At 42.7% G+C, this 20,054-nt stretch overlaps 1 protein-coding gene across 1 annotated transcript in view; it reads right to left on the reverse strand.

Moving 5' to 3' along the window:
• numbl (NUMB like endocytic adaptor protein) overlaps positions 1–19,119 on the reverse strand; it is a 51,898-nt gene extending 32,779 nt beyond the window's left edge. Inside the window, exon 1 of the mRNA XM_035679739.1 lies at positions 18,835–19,119. The gene's annotated coding sequence lies outside the window, so the exon portion shown is untranslated. The remainder of the gene's footprint in view (positions 1–18,834) is intronic.
• Positions 19,120–20,054: the final 935 nt, after the last annotated feature.

Raw genomic sequence — 20,054 nt, forward strand, 5'->3', positions numbered from 1 at the left:
CTGAATGCATAACACATGCTGTCTTACTGTGAACACAGAGTAAAATCACATTTCTTCCAATTTCCAGTGTTGACTGTCAATACAAAGCATTCATGCATAATGCATGTTTATGCATGTAAAGCAGCTAGATACAAGACCAGAACTCTCAAATCAATAAGGCTTTTAAAGCTTTTTAACATCTGCCCCATCACTCTTTGTCTGACAAGCTCCTGTTTGTCTTTGGTCTGTGCATTCCTAAACAGGAAACATGACTGAATGATGTAACGGTCCATATTTAAATATAGATGCAGTTAAAATTACTTATGTTGCTCCTAATTTATAATTGTTTGTTTCAAATATCTGTTAGAATCAATTTACAGTAAAATAGTTTCCTATAATTTTTTTTCCAGTATTCTCTAATAAGATTAAATGTTCCTTTATTGATCCCCCTTAGGAGAAATTCAAACTTATCATATTTTTAAAATATTGCTTTTAAAGAAAATGTTTTAACTCCTTCTCCTCCTGCACATTGCAAACGGTCAAAAGCTCGCTCTGCATATATCTAATATCAATCTGCCTGCTTATCCATCTGTCTGTCAATCTATCTATTTGCCTGTGTGACACCAACCATCTGTCTGCCTGCCCTCAAATTTGCAACTCTTGTAGCATTTTCTTTGAAGCAGTCATGTACATATATCTCCCTACATTATAACAAAATCGTCCTTATAGCAACATCTGGTGACACGGAAACTTCCTATACACAAAAAAACTAAATTTAATTTACAGTACAGTGCAGAGACATGAGAATACAATTACAGTCGGTCTGTATTATCATTGTGGCGATAAACAATGCCAGTGGCTGGCTTTACAGTGGTTTGGGAGTTTTGGTTGTTGTGGAGAGGCGAGACCGAATGACCTTCACGGGGTGGTCGTGTCTTATCGACCGGCACTAAAAGCCCTAGCTGGTCACGCAGAAACACAGGCAGAGGGAATGGGTTTGGAAATTCAGGCAGACACGCACTGTGGTGGCGCTGCAGCACGTCTGATAGCTGATCGACACGTCTGATAGCTGATCGACATGACCGATAGCTGATATTTTGAGTAAATATCCAGTGATAATCCATATGGATATTCATTCTTAACATTTGGAGGCTATATAAGGTGAAGAGAATCCCCAAAGGTCCACTTACAATCACATCTGACCATTTAAAGCTCTTATACGCTTCTAGACACGGCATTTGCAAAATGTTTCATCAGTATCAGTTCACAGCTTTTGCAGTGCTGTTATCTCCTCATAAGAGAACAAGCCCTGCCATGTATTATTTCCTACATACATCTCTTTTACAGATGTTAAGTATTGGAGTAGAGAAGAAGAAGAAAAGAGATAATGGGATAGGATTTACTGGAGGAGAATGAAAAATGGAGAGAAGGAACACACAAAGGTAAAGTGAATGAATGCAGGAATTAAGGAGGAAGGAAGAAAGAAACAAGACATCCACTGGGCAACAAGTTGGGACAGTTCTCATATTTCAGTTCGGTGAAAACATCCCACAGTGACTTCCAGAAACCCGCCCATGTTTGAGCCTACAGTTCAGAGAACATCAGTTAACCTCCAGAGGAAGGGAAGTGTGGGGGGATTGTGAAGACGCAGGGTAAACACTGCTGAGGTGAAGACCCTCAGTCAGACTAGGTCATCCAAGGCCAGAGAGAGAAGAAGTGACGGGGATAGAGGAAAGACAAGTGGACTGGTGTTTAGGCCTGTTGCTAGAAAACAGTCACTCAACAATAGTGACATACAGAAGAGAGGAGAGGATACAGGACCTTCTTGTAGTCATTTTCTCTCCAAGACAGTAGGTTCACTTCAACCATATCACCCCTCTTTGACACACACTCTCCATTTCTCTTTCCACACCCCACTTTAGAGCAAAACAAAACCCCATCAAGAGCAAAGGGAAGCCTCCTCAATGGGCATCATGCCCTTAGAAAAGCGTGGCGAGACAAAAGAGAGGGATTCTTTTAGAAACCAAGAAGTGTGTGTGTGTTTGTGTGTGTGTGTGCGTCTGTGCGCAGTACCCCCAGTCACTACAGATTACAGACACGCACCACAGATGGCCAGCGCGTCTCGTCTTTTCACCGCCACTACCACCGAGAATAATGGCCAGCGGTGGCCCCTCCTCCTCCTCTTCTGCTCCCTTTCTCTTTTGACAGCACGTGTGTCCGTCAAATGGAAGCGTGTGTCTGGGACAATGGCAGCCAGACAAAGAGCCCGCCTACCCCCCACCAGGATGCTGAATAGGGGGGCACGTGGGCCTTGTCATCGAGGGAACAATAGCACTGGGGGAGAGGGAGAGAGAGAGAGAGAGAGAGAGGGTGTGGCACCCCAGCACCCACTGCAACTGGGGATGGTATAAGGTGCAGCATGGGTGGCCTGAGTTCAGATTTGAACTTGTAGGGTTTAGTTATTTTAATGGAGGGCAAATAACAAGCAAAATAACCAGGAATCAATATGTAGGCCGCAGGATAAAGATTAAAAAAAGAAGATCCAGCATCAGTGTTCCTTCTAAACTGCGTGCATTTGGTGAGGCTAATATTCTATAATTTATTCACCTAAATATTACTCACTTATTCACTTTGTCCCCAGATTCACAGATAATACTTGTGGTTTTGCATGTTCCAGCCTGTTAACCACAAATTATGTACATGAGTGCTGATTTTTGATCAAATCATGCCATAGAGTGTGTTTTAGGACTGACTTCCCATCTTTCAGGCAGTCTCTGAGGTCCATTCATTTCATAACAGCATGATAATCAACTTATAGTCACATGAAACATGCCTGAGATCTGTAATCCATCACAGTTAATTAAGTTCAATATAGTTTTTAGTTGTTTAGCGGCAGAGCAGTTGGAACACTTACAACTTGCAGATATATTTGTTCCTGCTTTCAAGGAATTTACAACATCCGGGATTTGAGAGTCAGTTGTTGAACAGCAGACCTTTTTGCCATGCTATTGGCCGAGCTCTAAGCATAGCAATTTCCGGTCTGTCAGTCAGGCCAATCCATGACTTTGGTCCAGACTAAAATATCTCAACTAACAGATGGATTGCCATGACCCTTTGTAAAGACATTCATGGTCCCCAGAGTATTCCCTGTCTTTTCTTGTAGTGTCACTGTGAGTGAAATGGATGTTTTACCATGAACTTGCATATCTCCATGTTCCCCTCATGATAAATTGTAAAAAAAAAAACAACACATTTGTGATTCTCTGTGACTTTTCCTCACAGCGTCATCATCAAGTAAAAATTCCAATTCATCTAACACTATGTTCATGGCCCAATACCAGCAAAACTAATGACATACCCATTAGCCCCAGCTGTACTGTGTTTAGTGCTATTGTTTGCAAGTAAGCATTAGAGCATTAGCTCAAAGCCCCACTGAACCTAAGAACAGCCTCACAGAGATAGCATGGCTGTAGCTTTTAGTCTTTTTACCTGGTGTTACCTTTAACAAATGAAAGTTTTGTATCTGATATACTATCTTTTGAAACATATGGATATAGAGCCACATGCTGGCTTGCTTTTCTTTTAGTTTTCTTGACTCTGTATGTAATAGAAGTAGTGTCTTGTACTGTAAGCACATGCCTGGGCACCTCTTTAGTGTATGACACTAGTTTTTTAGTTACAGCAACAGAATGATGATGTGGTGATGAAATGACCTATTTCGAGCTTGTTTCAAGTCTTGGCAAGTTGAGTTCCAAACCGTAGTATGATAAACTGAAACTATGGTTTCAAGGGGAAAAAATTACATATTCACATTTTGTAGTTAATGAGCACAAAATACACAAAACCATCATCATGGCTTGTTGACGCAGGGGCTTTGCCATGCAGTGTAACTGATGCCCATAAACCAGGAAGTCAGCAGAAACTCAAATCAGCTTCAGTCCCCCCTGAAGGGCCCAGACCCAGCCGGTAGATTTACTCCAGCCTCAGGCATCCACTCGCCCGTCCAACAGAGGCCTTACAGATAGACCACTGCTCCTGAGACACCTTTGGATTACTGACTCGGCTGGGCAAAATCTATCGGTGCTTATGTGTATGTGAGCACACTCAGGAGCATGCACACTTGTTTGTAAATGCAGGGGGGGTTCTTTTTTTCTTCTTCCTAGGGGTCAGGGTGCATAGTGGCAGGGGAGGAGAGTAGAAAGCTTGGAACAGCTGGGCTGAGTCTGCAGGGGGACAGGACAGAGGGAGAGCTGAGGGGGGGCAGAGAGGGGGTGATAGGACAGAAAGAGAAGGAGAGGGGCCGGCACGTACAGGCAGGCAGGCGGGCAGGCAGGCTGCTGACGGGCTCTTTTGAGGCAGCAGCTGGTTGGAGTGGGGGTCTCACCAGCTGTGCCTTCACTGACCTCTCCCCACACTTCTCCACCTCCTCTTCCTCCCCAAACTCCACTTCCCTTCCCCCATGAACCAGAATCCTCACCCAAACGTAGGCAGAAACACACACACCACACACAACCATCTGTCACTAGGAGGAGAGTTGCCCCTCTGATTGCTCCATAACTGTGTTGAGACACTCTTGGCAAAACACAGCACCACACCCCAAACAAAAGCCCTGGAGATATGGAACTATTCTTAACCAGACATCTTCCAACAAGCCTCCTCTGACGTTTCAAACCCAGAGACAGGTTCCCTGGAGAGATCACTTCGGCACAAAGCGTGTGACTCATGCACGATTGTGAGGCAGAGAAGCAGAATTACCTTCAGCAGTGCTGGAAAAGACTCGAGAGCAAACTGTTTTTCATACCTTCATAAGATAGTATCACATTACAAAGGTTTTAATAGTAACAACTTTTTGATTATATGTTCTACGTATGTGTTCCATACGTTGTATGACAGTCACTGAGTACATGTCATATTTTTAGTTGACTTGAACATTTTTAATAACCATTTAGATAAAATAAACCATTTATGCCAAATTATATGGCATAATTAAAGTGATTTTCTGGAAGAATTATCATTCATTAAGGTGATTCGCTAAAAAAAACATTTTGTGATTCCAACAGTGGGTCTCATATTTCACAAATCAATTCTTTGGAAGAGAGAGGCTGACTCATGGATCTCACCACCTCCCTGTTTGCTGCCTCCTTCATTATGATCTGCATACAGGCTGACAGCAGATCAGCACCAATCAGCTCTGATTTATACGGGAAAGAGAAAAAGAAGTTGCCTCGCCCAATGCAGCCAGCATCACTTCAGAAGTGCTTATTCAGAGCACCACTAAATCAAGTGCATCCACAGAGTAATTGATTCAAGCTCTGTTCTTGTTTTTCACTCCGTCATGTGTAGCTGGCAGGGTGAATCTGCTGTGTCGGAAGAGAATAACACGAAAAACGAGGCCAGGGCCAGAACACTGATTGCTTTAGAGATAGAGAAACTAAAAAAAATAAAAATATTTAGTCCCTGGCTCAGGCAGTGGAGAAGTTGTGCAAAACACTGGCAAAGTCAGGAAAGTCACTTCAGAGCTGCAGTGAATCTCTGATGGATTTTATTAGAAACAGCTTCAAAATATTGAACCCATTTTCTATTTTGTCTTACTTGCCTCACAGGACATCTATTGTCTTTTACTACACACGCACTGACTAGTAAAGGGAATCCACATGTTTACATCCTGAACAATACAAGCAAACAATATACCTGAGCGTAAATTAAATATGATTGGTCTGTGCTATGACACACGGCAGGGCAGTAAAGGGCAGCAGTGGTTTGGTGGTCTATAAAAGCTTCCTCTGTCCTTCAATCTATTCTGCTACCCTAATGTTATTAAGGCATGTTCTTAAAGCTCCTGAAAAGGTGGCTTAAAATCTTAAGTAACATTAAACAACCATAACTCAATGCCACTGAATGATACATATTATGTCAAAGTTTGGAAAAAAGTTATTACATATTTCGAGTTTTACAAGAAGTATGGCTATCAAATTGCAAAATAAGCAAACCCTACACCTGTCATCACATTTTGATTCATTTAAATGTTGCAACGCAATACGTGACACCACCTTTTTCCGACTAAGCTCTGCCAAACTAATGGGAAGAACACAGACAAAACAAAGGACAGACAGTCTCGCAAGTGATATACGGTAATCAAAAGTGTTAAAACTTGGATTTGTAACCATCACATTTACCGTTACTTGCATACACATGCTTCTGAAACTTGTGATTTAATACATCATCTACTACAGAAGTGTCTGCAGCACAGTGCAGACAAACTGTACCGGGCACTGGCTCACTAAGTGCAACAGCATTTGCCAGTGTGTGCGTGTGCAACTTTTTTGTGTGTGTATTAAATCTGTTTTGTGTAAGATTCCCTTTTAAAGTCAGGAGACTTCCAGGAAGAGTTCTGTTTATTGGCAAGCAAAGTCCCCTCCTCTCCTCTCCTCTCCTCTCCTCTCCTCAGTCTCTTTACCCTCAAGGGTTAGCAATGTGAATATTAGATAGGGACAGATTGTATTAGATAACACAGACCTACATAGAGCCATACACAGATTCACACAGGGAGCTTTATGACTTAAACACATACACAGATGGTCTCATGTGAGTACTTGGAAAACACTTAATGACTGCTTAATGACATAAGAATGGTACCTGTATAACAACACATTTTGCTAAGTAAGTATAAAAAAAGTTATTTACTTTAGTGTATTTTTCCAACTTTAGCTATATAAATGGGTTAATTTCTTAATTCTGTCTTGCATTAATGTGTCTTACAAACACTTAAATATCTTTGTGAAAAGGAACAGTGTTACATAAAGTAAGCTATTATGGCTGAATATGAGACTAAATAACTTATGCAATATAACACTCATTAAACACTGTGCTGTTTCTTGTCCTTGTTTTCATAACAATGCATATTTCTGTTTCATATCTTGAAAGACGCACACATACAGTAGTCTACTGATACACATGGGAAGGAGGAGCCCACACAGCACACTGGGGGGGCTAACCAAATCTCTCCAACTTTACTTTGTAAAGCTGGGCCCCGGGCTAACGCTTAGATATTTTTCACATGTTAGACAAGGTTTAAAAACTGTAGCTGTGCGCTGAGGGATTTGTGTGTAAAAAAAAAAAAAAAGAGTGTAGATCGATAGCATAATGGAGATACAAATATGTATACATAATGCATGCCAGGGTATAGCACACACACAGACACACAGACACACACTTGGTTTAAGTGTTGCATTATGATAAAGGTAATATGGGGATCGACAGATTATGGTGAACAAGATGTGGATTAGAAATGCTCCTCACTATCAGTAGAAATGTGCAGGAGTTGTTGTGGTGCAGCAGACTTCACACAACTACACAGACATGGACAGCATGCATAAACAGACCTACACTGTAGTGGGGTTACATGTAGCCTCTCTGTGGGCTGGACATGTCCATCAAAACAAGTCTGCAGGGAAAGTGGAAGGAGATGATAAGAAACCAGCGCATTAGGTTGTTTGCTGTCTCCGTGCCAACCAGTCTAAAAAGTACTGCAAAATGCATTTGTGTTAAATGGGTTGTGACGTTAGTAGCTAAATAATGGTATGCTAATATCCTAATACAGCCTGACAAAGCAACACCTCGGCATGAGAACATGCAAACAGTATGTCTTCCATACAGCCTCTGTCTGAGACGTACTGTGGGAGTTGGCTGCCAGAATGTAAACAAAATCCATGTGAGGAAAGGAGCTGCGTGGAGTGTGTAAGGGTGTGTGTGTAAGTGAGAGAAGAGAAGAACTTCAAACCTGGTCTGCAGCTGAGATAGGGGGTTAAAAGGGGTTGAGATTTTCCTCTGGCTCCTAGGAATGTGGAGTAAGAGCAATAACACATTCCCTATGTGGAGCAAAGAGAGCAACATAGGATGGATAGCATGTAAACACACACACACACACACACACACACACACGGATGGTCTGGCGTGACTTGGTCGGTTCTCTCTGCACATATCAAGCAGCCATCTGGTGAACTGGACGATCCAGGACATGACTGAGTCAGACTGTTGTCCCTGCAGCCATTTATTTTTATTCTCCTCACAACCGCTTATCGTCTCCCCCATCTTCCTCGCCTCTTCTTGTAACCCATACTACTCCGCTGCTACCCTCGCACCATCCTTTGAAAACAGGGAGACAAGGGGTGATGTCGAGGGAGGGTGGGAGGGAGGGAGCGTAAAGAGAATGGTAAATGCACGCTCACCTCCCCTGACATATTGACTTCACAGAGAGTGAAGCGGTGTTACAGGGTGAGAGATGAAGGGAGAGAGGCTCCACTAATCACACCATAGTGTTCCTATTACATTAAATCATTTCTGCGCTGGCTGGGTGTCGCCTTGGCATCTCCACAATATTCCTCTGTGATCCGAGGCGAGAGCAGACACAGCCTGTGGGAGGACAGTCTATATACTTTCTATTGATCTCCTTGTTAAGGCTTGTTGAAGCCTGAGGTGCCTGGAGCCTCATCCATTAATACATAACTAAAAAAAAAGAGAGAGAAAGCACTCTGGCTTTATTCTAGATTTCATCATGCTTGTAGAGTAATTCCAAAGTGTAGTCAAAGCTGTGAAAGTGATATCAGAAAGGATCGTGTTTTGTGCGTAATGATGTAAAGTAGTTTCAGCTTTGAAATATAATAGGAAATCAATGTTACTAGATGTTTTTGGTTTCCGATCCCAAAAGGGCTTGGATGTGGTTGGGAGATGTTTGTGCAGACAGAGGAACCTTTTTCTAAAGGAGGAGTGTGATCATATGAGCTTCTACAGATGGATAACAAGCAATCCTGCCGCCAATAAGTGTTGTATTATAGTTTCATGACTTCTCTGTGCCTTCATCTCCGCTCTCTCTCTTTCTCTTGCTTTTATTAAGTTTATTTATTCAGTTGATTTGGAGTGTCACTTGTAATCTTCCCACTGCCAAAGGAGAAACAGATCGACTTATTAGGCTATTTCAGTGAAACTAAGTAAATAACATTAACCTCAGAACAACCACAATCTGGAGAGAACAGTGTGAGAACTCTGCAGTCCATTTTCCTCAGAGTGGGAAGTTAAAGGAGTACTTAAACAACATGGGCAATATGGCCCCTTTCTCGCAGAGAATTAGATGAGACAATATTGAGATCTTATATATTTATATCCATTAAATATACAGCTACAGCCAGCAGCTGATTAGCTTAGCTTGGCATCACTGCTTCCGCTTCCAGCACATATTCGCCCCGTAAAAGCCACTCAGACTTCATTATTTGTGTCGTTACTGTTTGTTATGTAACATGTTAATTATATGGTGCGCTTTAGAGGTGCTGGTTTGATTATGAAGCTACAACCAGGAGATGGTTAGCTTAGCTGAGCACAAAGACCTAGCCTGGCGCTGTCCACAACTTATCGGTTTAACACAGTTTTTAAACAAATACATTTTTAAATGTTAATTAATGAGCTTTCAAAGTGTTAGATGGATTTTGTTAACTTCAGACAGAGCCAAGTTAGCAGTTTCCCTCCATTTCCAGTCTCTGTTATACGCTAAGCTAACAGGCTACAGGCTGTATCTTTATGTGTTATCAATCTTTTTCATCTATCTCTTAACAAGCTAATTAACTTGTAGCTTAAATTACACTCTGCCTCGTCTCAGCACATAAACCGGTAACTTCTGGTGGATTGAGGATAATATCGGGCCATACATGTCTTTGTACTTACCTAATAAACATCACCCTTATGTTTTATTATCTCTTCCAGGGAACAAAACCACTTAAAGTCCTTTGCCCCTCATATCTGTGTGTGAATCTTAGACACAATGCAACAATAGTATCAATAGGTGAAATTTGTGGAACACTCAAGAAAGAAAAAGAAAATGTAATTATATTCAACGAGTAAAATAAAAACAAAAACAGGTGGTAGTAGAGCCATAATGTCATCTAGCATTGTAAACCATCTGACAGTTCCCACTGGTTGCTGTCAGTTCATGGCATGAGGTAATAAACTTGGGCCGCAATAATTTCACACTCTGGAATTTGTAAGTAAGTAGGAGAGTTTCTGAATGGCAAAAAAAACCTCTGTTCAGGATTCAGTCTTTGCACATTTTGGTTATGCTTGGGTTGCATTAAAGGTCTGCAGTAATTCTGTCTAGGTTTCCACCGTGTTTTCCCATACATTGGTCCTATTAGTCACAAGTGCCTAAGATAATACATGACTGGCCAGCTATACAGACCGGGAAGGCCCTGGCTTGAGTGGTTGGATGATTTACAGGCATTCTGGGTGACTGACTTGCCGCAGACAAACCCTGAATCCTTACTGGGCTTTCTGGGCTTACTGGGTGAACCGGCTACTCATCTTCCTACAGTGCAGACAGACAAAGGCAGGTCTGTTCCTCTGGGAGCCAGCAGGCAGCGACTGCCACTTCCCCTGACCGGGAGAGGCAGACAGAGGGAAGGGGGGAAAGTGAGATAGATGAAGAAATTTATGTTTTTGAGAGGAAAAGGGGAGGACTGAGAAAGATAAAGAGCGGAACAGAAAAGACAGAGGGAGCTTTTTAACAACTGAGGGCTGAGAGGAAATGGGAGAAAAACAGGGAGGATTCTATCAAATTAGGGGTAGAAAAAAGAGCACAATGTGGAGAAAAGGTCTGCAGGTCAGGTACTGTCTAATAGCTGTATATAGTCCAATATGGTTCCGGTGTAATGACCTACAATCAATCAACATGTTGCTTTCTATTGCCCTTTTCACAAAGTATTTGCCTCACAGCCTCTATGCAGTCAAGACAGGAACAATCCACTCTAAATGCTAACACTATCAACAATCTCCACGGTTGTTTCTTTATTCACCATGGCCGTGGCATTTTACTGCAGCTCGCCCGCGAAACAAGACACCTCTTTCCCTCCCTCCACCCCCCCCATCCCCCATTTCATCTCTCTCTCCCTCTGCTCTGTCCACCTCTCCTGCACCTACAATGGCTCCTCACCTCTTTCCTCTTGGCCTCTATCCTCATCCATCTGCCCCAGCAAAAAGCTGCTGTCATGTGAAAACCAGTTTGGATTATGTGGACTCATTTTCTTCTCCCTTGTTAAAATGCTGTTATTTGTGTTTTCTTTAGTCTTTAATTTAATTCTCTTTTGAAAACCTTGGTTGCAGACAATATGTGGGCCAGCTTATTCCACATAATTTCAAGCAAATAAACACTCTTTCACAAACTGAACAGCTTGAGATGATCATGTAGGATTGTAAGACCTGTGCAGGAGGATATTTTATGTTGTAAACACACCCAATATCTCTAGTCAAAGTTAAAAGTAACAAAGCTTGTGCTATTTAGAAGCTACTTTTAGCCACAAAAAAGTCTATACTGCCTGTTTTTGTACTAATATTTGTTGTGACCCACATATACAATGCCACTGCACATTACTGAATTGTAACTTAAGAAAAGTCAAATACTTTTCAGAAACATTCATAGAAACTTCTTAAAGTAGGCTACGTTCCCAAAACTATTGTTAAGGGAGAGATGAACCATATCAAAGTTGATTTTAGTGAAAACATTGTGATGTGGTTTCTAATGAGTGCAAGCCTTTAATATCTTAATAGGGATTTACAGTAAAGTCTGTCTATGGTAGCATTGACCATACACTACTTAATGGCATTTTTATCTTCTGTAGCATCACTATAATGTTCTTTTAGGGATTTACAATATGTCTGTGGTACTCACTATACTGACTGGCTTCTTTTAAAAATCAAATTGCTAAACAGTTTTTGTAATCTCATATAGGTTATGGCAGGATATTACTGTAAAATCTCTGTACTAGGCTATGGTTTATTTATTTGTAAGGTTTTTTTGTATTCTTCCACCCTTCTTGATATTTTTATCCTTCTCATGTGTATCATGAAGATTACTACGCCTTGTTTTTCATGAGGGATCATTTCCATCTCCATCCTCTCTTCTTCATGATCATGATGCCAACAGCTGAGAGAGTGGGCCACATCTGGCGCGCAGCTGGCCACCATAGAAAGACAAGCAGAGGGATGGGACTGAGAGGAGAGCAGGAGAAAAGAGGGGAGGAGGAGTAAAGGGCGATGTGATAAGTAGATCTATACAAGGTGTATTAAAGGCCTGGATGGGAGGAGGAGCAGATGGGGAAAAAGATACTATGAAACAAGCCGGAGTGAAAAAAGTAAACATGAAGAGAACAGTACAGAGAAGAAAAGAGTAAAAAAAAAGACAACAAGAGAAAAAAAGAGGCAGAAACCAAGACTGATAGACTGATGGAGGCAGAAAGGGAACAGAGAGAGAGGAGTATAGTCATGTGGAGTCAGATGCTCCTAATCAGCTGCGTTGCTGTCAGAGCTCCTCGCCATAGCAACCATGAGTCATAGCACCGGTAAACAGAGAGAATGTTTTATATACCGAAAGCCTCACTGGCACATTTACACATTGACAAGCATACTGTATCAGGTGAGCCACGAACTGGTTTGCACAGAGAATAATGCGTGCTGTTTACACGAGGTATTCTCTCCTATGGCCAGTCAGTTTTTTGTACAGGTGGATTTATTACTGAGATTACTGTAAACTTTACAGGAGGAAGGTGTAGGAGTCTGTGAACAGAAACACAAAGGGTCCCTTGTTTTCCCTGGCATCAGCAATGACTTTTATCAGGGGAGTCAATTCACCAAAAGAATGTAATATCAACTGTTACCAAAGCCAAAGAAAACAAACTACTCGTATACTACCTATTACAAAAGGAAAGCGATGACTGATATCAACCATAGATTTTTGAATTTCTTTGCTTCCTCTTTGCTCTCCATAAAAAAGACACAAACGACATGACATCAGGGCCACAAATCAAAACACCTGACTGATGGTCGTGAAGAAATAAAAGATAATTTACAACAGTGACCAAAGACCAGCCAAGAAGTGCTAACAGGAGCGATAAAAAGTTGATTCCAGATACTCTAAAAGTCACTACAAAGTTCCTGCATTTATTAAACAATGTTAGCACTGTAATAACACATGAAGAGAGAACTTTGTGTTTCCACTATCCTGCACGTCTCAGGTTGAAACACCTGTCACATATACAGGTGTGGAGAGATTTTGTCAGTTACACGGATTCCATGAATTGGGGTATTGAACAGGAACTTGGGGAGTAGCCTACTACTGTGTGTGTGAAAAAAGTTGTTTAAAGCCTGAAGCCTGCAAAGTCTGATTAATTTAAGTGATGTCGCTATGTTTGCAGCAAGCTAAAATCAGTTTATTTATCAGTCTGGATGATTCTACGTCTAGCTCTAATAATTATTTATAATCTTTATATTGTCCGACCTTGTCATGTTTCGTCACAGGCACACCAGTGCATAAGCACACATTTACTTTACTGTACAGCACAAATACAGTGCACCAAAACTGAAGTGCAGACATCTACCCGTTTTCTCTGGTGACTCACTCTTTTTTTAAGCTGGAGGTAACCCGTGGCTGCTTTCCTATATAAACTGAAACTTGCCCCCTCTGACTCTCTCTCTTTCTGTCTTAAACACACACAGACACACACACCACATACAGAACTTGATTCCTATATGTGTTTCCCATATGAAGACTGCTATCAGCTGTCCTCCATCCTTCACTCTGTGTCTGGGTCTCAGACAAGCCTGTGGATTCATACAACACACACCACACAAATGCATGCCATCAACCGTAAAAAAACGCTTTAAGTGTCACCCCTCTCCTGCACCTCCTTCACTGCCACCTCTCTCTCTCTCTCTCTCCACTCTCCACTCTTCACACAGCACAGTGAATAGGCCCCTCTGTGCTCTGGAAGATTTAACTTGGGTTCTGTCTGTCACTAACAATCTCTCTCCCTCGGCGTCACTCTGAAATAGTGCAGCGAAGAAGCCAGCATCATATTAAATAGTGTTTTTTTTTCACACTGTGAGACTAAAGCTAAGCTGCACACACACCGTACAAGCTTTGAGTTATAACAGCACTATGAAAAGAGTGCAGTGGAAACTCATTGTGCGTGGGCTGTAGGTACTGTAAATAACACAAGATTAGAAACTAACAATGCCAGGCGTTCCTCAGATGCATTACAATGCAGACAGGCCATCTGGGCTCATTACCTCCATGTATAGATCAAATGGAGAATCCTGATTATGCAATCCTGATTTTTTTTTCTCCAGGGAAAGTTGAAAGCATGTGTACTGTTTTGCAAGTATATCCTGCCATACGTTCCCACAGCTCAATGCAATCTAACTTGGTTCAAGAACATAATCTTCTGTCAGACACAAGGAATTGGGGCTCAGCCCGAAGACACTTTAATACTACTTGTGAAACCTTACTTATTCACTTCCCCAGCTCAGTTTGGGTTGGAGGATTCATACTGGCAACATTCATGATTATCACTTCTTCACTTCCTTAAAAAGGAACAGTTCATTATCTCTATAGATGTGTAAGTGTAAGTTTGTTAATTGATGTCAAATATTTGATTTCTTAAAAGAATAGCTTAGCTTATGCCACATTCATTTGAGTTTTCGTAATTACCAGTTTCCGACTTGTAAATAGTATTCAAGTAGTAATTATGACTGGGAAACTGATTTCTCTAAAAGCTCTGATATATCAGACATAGCACTTAATAGTAGACCAAACAAAAATGGACGCCTCACACCATCGTTCAATGTAACTGAACCTGCATTTGCTGTTATATTGTTAATGCATACACAACTAACTCTATAACTATACAACGGTCTTGATGACAAGTTTCATCTTTCAGTAAGAAAGCTAATAAATATATCTCCCAAACTGTCAAACTATTCCTTTAATCCCAAATCTACCTTAGTCCCCATCCCAGCGGAGTAACAGAGTGAAGAGATGAGATGATAATTATCTGGCAATTCTGTCATTCTGCCACAAATCTCACACTGAGTCTATGTTAACCCTCCTCTTTAGGTAGTCAACACTTTTTGTAGAAACTGTGCAAAGGCAGCACACCAGTGTGTTCACACAGCAGAAGGAGGTACAGGGTTAAAGCATTCTGTATTGGACACTCACGGTAGGTGTTAGGTGTAATTTAGGACAAACCATGAAAACAATCGACAAGCAGCAAGCAAAGCAGTTGCTAAAAGCTTGGAAAAGTATATAGATCAAATCAGACCCAGAGGGAGGGATGTGGTAGTTCAGGGGCTTGTTTTTTTCTTTTAGTTTTTTTTTACACACGTCCCTCATCGAGATGTTGTATCTGACAGCTAAACAGGCTGAAATAGGTCATCACCAAAAAATAAATCAAAAGACCAATGGGACAAAAAATGCAACCCTCGCAACTCAAAGTGACTGTTATTAGTTGCGATGAGCGCTCCACTCGGAGCTGTGGCTGCAGAGAAAGACCCATTTCCACTTTCCTTGTTATCTGCAGAGAAAAACGCCACTGAAGCAAAGAAATAAAACTGCTGATCGCCAGGGAAAAACGTACACACACACACGCATGGTCAAACACGCAGAGAAAAACACAAATCGCTTCCTTCACACATGAGCGTCCACTAGACAGGCATTCAAATCCATCGCTCCAATCATTTATCAATCCAGATCAACACAATGCACGGCAGTGAGAGCACATCAAATGCACACAAACAGACACAAAGACCCAACAACAGGCCGATGTCTTTGCACTGTGAGCATGCCATTAGTGTGTGCCGTAATGGAACTATATGGTAGAAAGGAGTGGTTCCATTTAACTAGCCTCCAGGAATCAGATAACTCCACTCAGCACATACTGAAGGCACTTAGGCATTAGACAGCAGAGTTGGAAGAGTGTGTGTGAGAGAGAGTGAGAGGGAGGACAACGTGGACGTAAATGTTAGAAGACAAGTACATCTTTTGTGTCGCAGGTTCTGTGCAGACTGACATGATCACATCCATTGAGGAGGGGAGTCTCTGCCACAAACTAAAGACGGCGACCAGAGAACTAATGGTTTCCAGCGTCCCTGTTGGCAAATTCCCACTTTTCACTCTCCCTTCTGTTCGGTCCCTCTCTCCCATGTCCTTTTATATTGTCACCCTCTCTCCTTCCGCCTCAATCTTTCTCTCTGCTTCTCCTAATTTCTGTTAGATTGCCTCTCCCTCGCCTCCTCAGCACCCTGCTCTGTCACAAAAGGACTTCCTCTTCCCACCACTCGTCTCTTTCCATCCTTCCTCACTTCAAATCTCATTATCGTATTCTATTTCCTTAATTAATCCCACCACCTGAAATAGAATTCTGTAGTCAATTTAAGGCTTTTGGTTTCATTCATTAACAACCACACACACACACACACACACATACATATTACAAATGCACCGTCTATGCAAGCACAGTACCAGCAGAACACTGTAAGTCCTCTAAACACTTTCAGTCAAAGTGTGACAGAGTACTCATCTCAAAGGAAACACACCTCGGTGCAGCTGTATACATAGCTTATAGTAAAATTCCTAACTTTTTGTGCTTGTACTCTTTCTCCATAAAGGCTCAACGGTTCAAGATTTCAGCTGATTACAAACCAGGAATCCAGTCAAAAATCAATAAAGGACTTCCTCTAAACTGGACAAGCCTCTGAGCTGCAGTCTAACAAAGTGTCCAGAGGTTGGTGTGACTTGCTCTGAGGAAGCACAGTGTGGCTGCCGGCAGTAGCAGGGCCAGGGCTGGAAGTGGAGCCGCTTGTTTAGCAGACCCACCCTGACCAGCACAAAGGGGGGCAACGCCCTCCTCCGCCACCAGCCAACCCAGACAGCACCCTGATTGGCCAGCTGGATGACCTTTGATCCCTGTTGTATTGTGGTCTCAGCTGCGCCAACCCTCCCCCTTGTGTGTGTGTGTGCACGCATGTGTGTGTGAGTGGACAACAAAAGGCAGCCAAGTCCTAATGCAGCAATCAGAGCAGTGGAAGAGGGGAAATGGTCTAAGGGGAAATGGAGAGTGTGTATGTGTGTGTACTGCTGTGTAGATTGAGGCAGTGTAATTATGTTCTAGTTGTGATGACTGAGTTGCAACAGAGATTAGCTACATCAGAGTTCATTTGTATCCAGCAGCCCCTTGGTTTGGACTTTGGAAATTCTAGCACCTCTATCTCTCCTCTATCCCCAGCTCCAGGACAAATCTAGCCCCCCTCTAGCCCCAGTTCTGGACCAAACTTAGCGGTCTTCTAGTCACAGCTCTTGACCAAACATTGCCTTCCCTTAGCCCCACCCATTGATCAAACCTAGCCTTTCACTGGCCCCAGCTCCAGCTCAAGACCAAACCTTTCTTTTATCTAACCGATAGTTTGGACCATATCTAGTCCCTTTAGCCCAGATCAAACATATCCTTTCATCTAGCCCTGAGCACCACACCAGGCCTGTCCTCTCACAAGCCATAGGTATGGAATAAACCTAGCCTTCCTTTAGACTCATTCTCCACACCAAATCTAGGCCTCCGCTAGCACAAGCTTTGGCCTCAGCCATAGACTAATGTAGCTCAAGCCCCAGTTTTTAGTCTACTCCTAGCCAACCACTAGCCTCAGCTCCAGACCAAACCTAGCCTTCATTTAACCCAAGTTCTAGACCAAAGCTGCCCTTAAAGTAGCTCATGCTCCAGACCAAACCTAGCCATCCTCCAGCCTAATCTCAGGCCAAATTTAGTTCTTCACTAACCCCGATCCTGGGTCAAACCTAGCCCTCCAGCCTGGCCCGGGAGCTGTCTGTGCAGGTGGTCTAGGGCTTGTGGGCTGAGACACCCTGAGCCCTGTACCTACTCTCTTAATACACCCCATGTGACTCACTCTCTCTCTCTCAGAGGCAGTGGGTCAGGGTAGACCACCCCCTAACAGCATGACTGGCTGTCTGAGGAATGCCATGTCATGGAACAGATGGAGCTCCACAGACAATAGAGCCGCATGCACTTAGCGGGCCTGTATAGGAAGGCATGTGCCAAGTGTGTAAGGGAGTGTGTGCATTACAGCCGCAGTCTCTAAGTCATTTGAATGCCATCCTTTTTTCTTTTTTTTTTTGCTCTCCAGTTCTATGAATCCCCCATTCATGTCAGGAAACAAGAAGTGTGGGAGAGATCACAGGAATCTGTAGCACTTTTTCCAAGAAAGAATAAGCCCCTGAACAAGTTTATAAATGATGCAACCAGGCCCAAAGACACAACTGACCTCACAGCATGATGCAATGGAGAGAGACAGGCACAGTGCTGCAGACAGGTAGAATTATGGTCGTACATATTCAAACTCAGGGCGCGTGTTTCAACTGCGGCCATGCTGTTCCTGGAGAAAATACCTGACAACCTATGTACAAATAATTACCCAGCAATCAATGTGACTCTTTACAGCTCAATCGATATCACATTAACTCATTCCCACGCCAATAATGACGTAATAACCCACATTCCTGGCAATAGTTGGTGCCGTAAGCTTTTGATAGGGAGCTAGATTTCAATAGCAGGCTTTATTTAACACTATAGCATCACTGGAGTATTCCTTGAAGATAATCCATATCCGTGTGCCGGTAGTTTTGTGTAAGAGCCGATCAGAGTCCTGCTAGAATATACTTATTCCTCTTTCGTTATGGATCAGGGATGTAAACCTGCTATCAAAGGCTGGAGCTGCCACATTTCATTCATTTCACACATTAAGGGCCCGGTGGGCGAGATCCATATCCAAACGCGTTGTTGCAGTTGTATCCAAACATTAGAATCAACCCCGCAACTCACAGATCAAGGATCCAACGTCGTTTTGAGAGGATCGTGCGCTCCTTGGTCGCGGATTCATTCATTATAAAGACATTTACCGGGGGTCTCCACATTACCCTGGAAGTGTCAGTAAACAGGGATGCCAGACCGGACGGGAGACCAGTGAACTCACCCAAGAGAACGACGGATGATCGGCTCCCCGCTCCCCCTCTGTGTAAATCCAGGACCCCGGACAGAAAGATATTCTACACGAGAATTATCTGCAAATGGCAAAAAAAAATCACAAAATGTTCTTCATCCGCGCTGTGAAAGCGATGTGTGGAGGCGATGTGGAGCCGTAGATAAACCTGGTCGCTGCACACACACACACACACACAAACACAAAATAAAAAGGTTCACACCAGCGATTCAAGGGAGATTTCGGTGAAATTGGTGTATCTGTAGTAATCTCGGATGCTTTGGTTGTTAACTGTGCACTTACTGGGCTGCTTCCCCCGGCTCCACCCGCTAACCCAGCCTTCCCAGTGCGCCCATTGGCACAGACGGCCGGACATGCAAATCCACTCTCCCCATTGATGTTTTCCAGAAGAGAAAAAAATAAAACAGCAGGGTCTCTGTTTCAGTCGCTCCGCTGCGCCACCGTGCGGCCGCTTAGCTCCTGTGGTGGTGGGTTACTCCAGGCATCCCTGTGGGGAAAGAAACAACACCAGGGAGCTTACAGGGAACAGGTGCCTTGCTTAAGGGTACTTTGTCAGGTCAGATGCCGCTGGGGATTTGAACTCAAGTCCTTTGGCCATTACAGTGAGCAGGACGACTTTTACACAGGCTGAATGCACTCAATAAATAATAATGGAATAAAGCCAAGCTCTTTATGGTTCAGTCTTGAGTCAGCGTCCAGCCCGGATATCACTTTACATTGAAGGCATGAATATAAAGGAGTTATTTTATTTTATTTGCATTGTTCATATTTAATTTATTCAATAAACTGTCAATAATATTCACTGTTAATGTTTCTTTCCAAGGGTAGGCCAAGGGTATATCGATTCAGACATGTTGTTTCGAAAGCCATCAACACACTGAAGAATAAAATTGTTTGGGGGATTTTTTGCTCTGAAACTAGTCAAATTTAAAGTCTCCCTCCACTCAAAAATGTGTCTTTTTGTTTCTTGAGCCTCACTGTGTGGAATGATGCATGTGCAGAGTTTGACACTAGAAGACTGTTAGAAGGAAAGTTTCTCTGTGCTCACCTCGAATCTCACTTTAGGACGTGTACGTACAAGCAGGATCTTGTGACATCACGAGTAGCCTGGAAGCCAGTCACAGTCCAGTATGCAACTTACACAGGTGTGCTGTGGAAACTTGAAACATTCAGGTCACATCTACTGAGAATTG

Source organism: Morone saxatilis, unplaced genomic scaffold (genome assembly GCF_004916995.1).
Source record: "Morone saxatilis isolate NCDOM2014 unplaced genomic scaffold, NCSU_SB_2.0 Contig8, whole genome shotgun sequence".
Taxonomy (NCBI): domain Eukaryota; kingdom Metazoa; phylum Chordata; class Actinopteri; family Moronidae; genus Morone; species Morone saxatilis.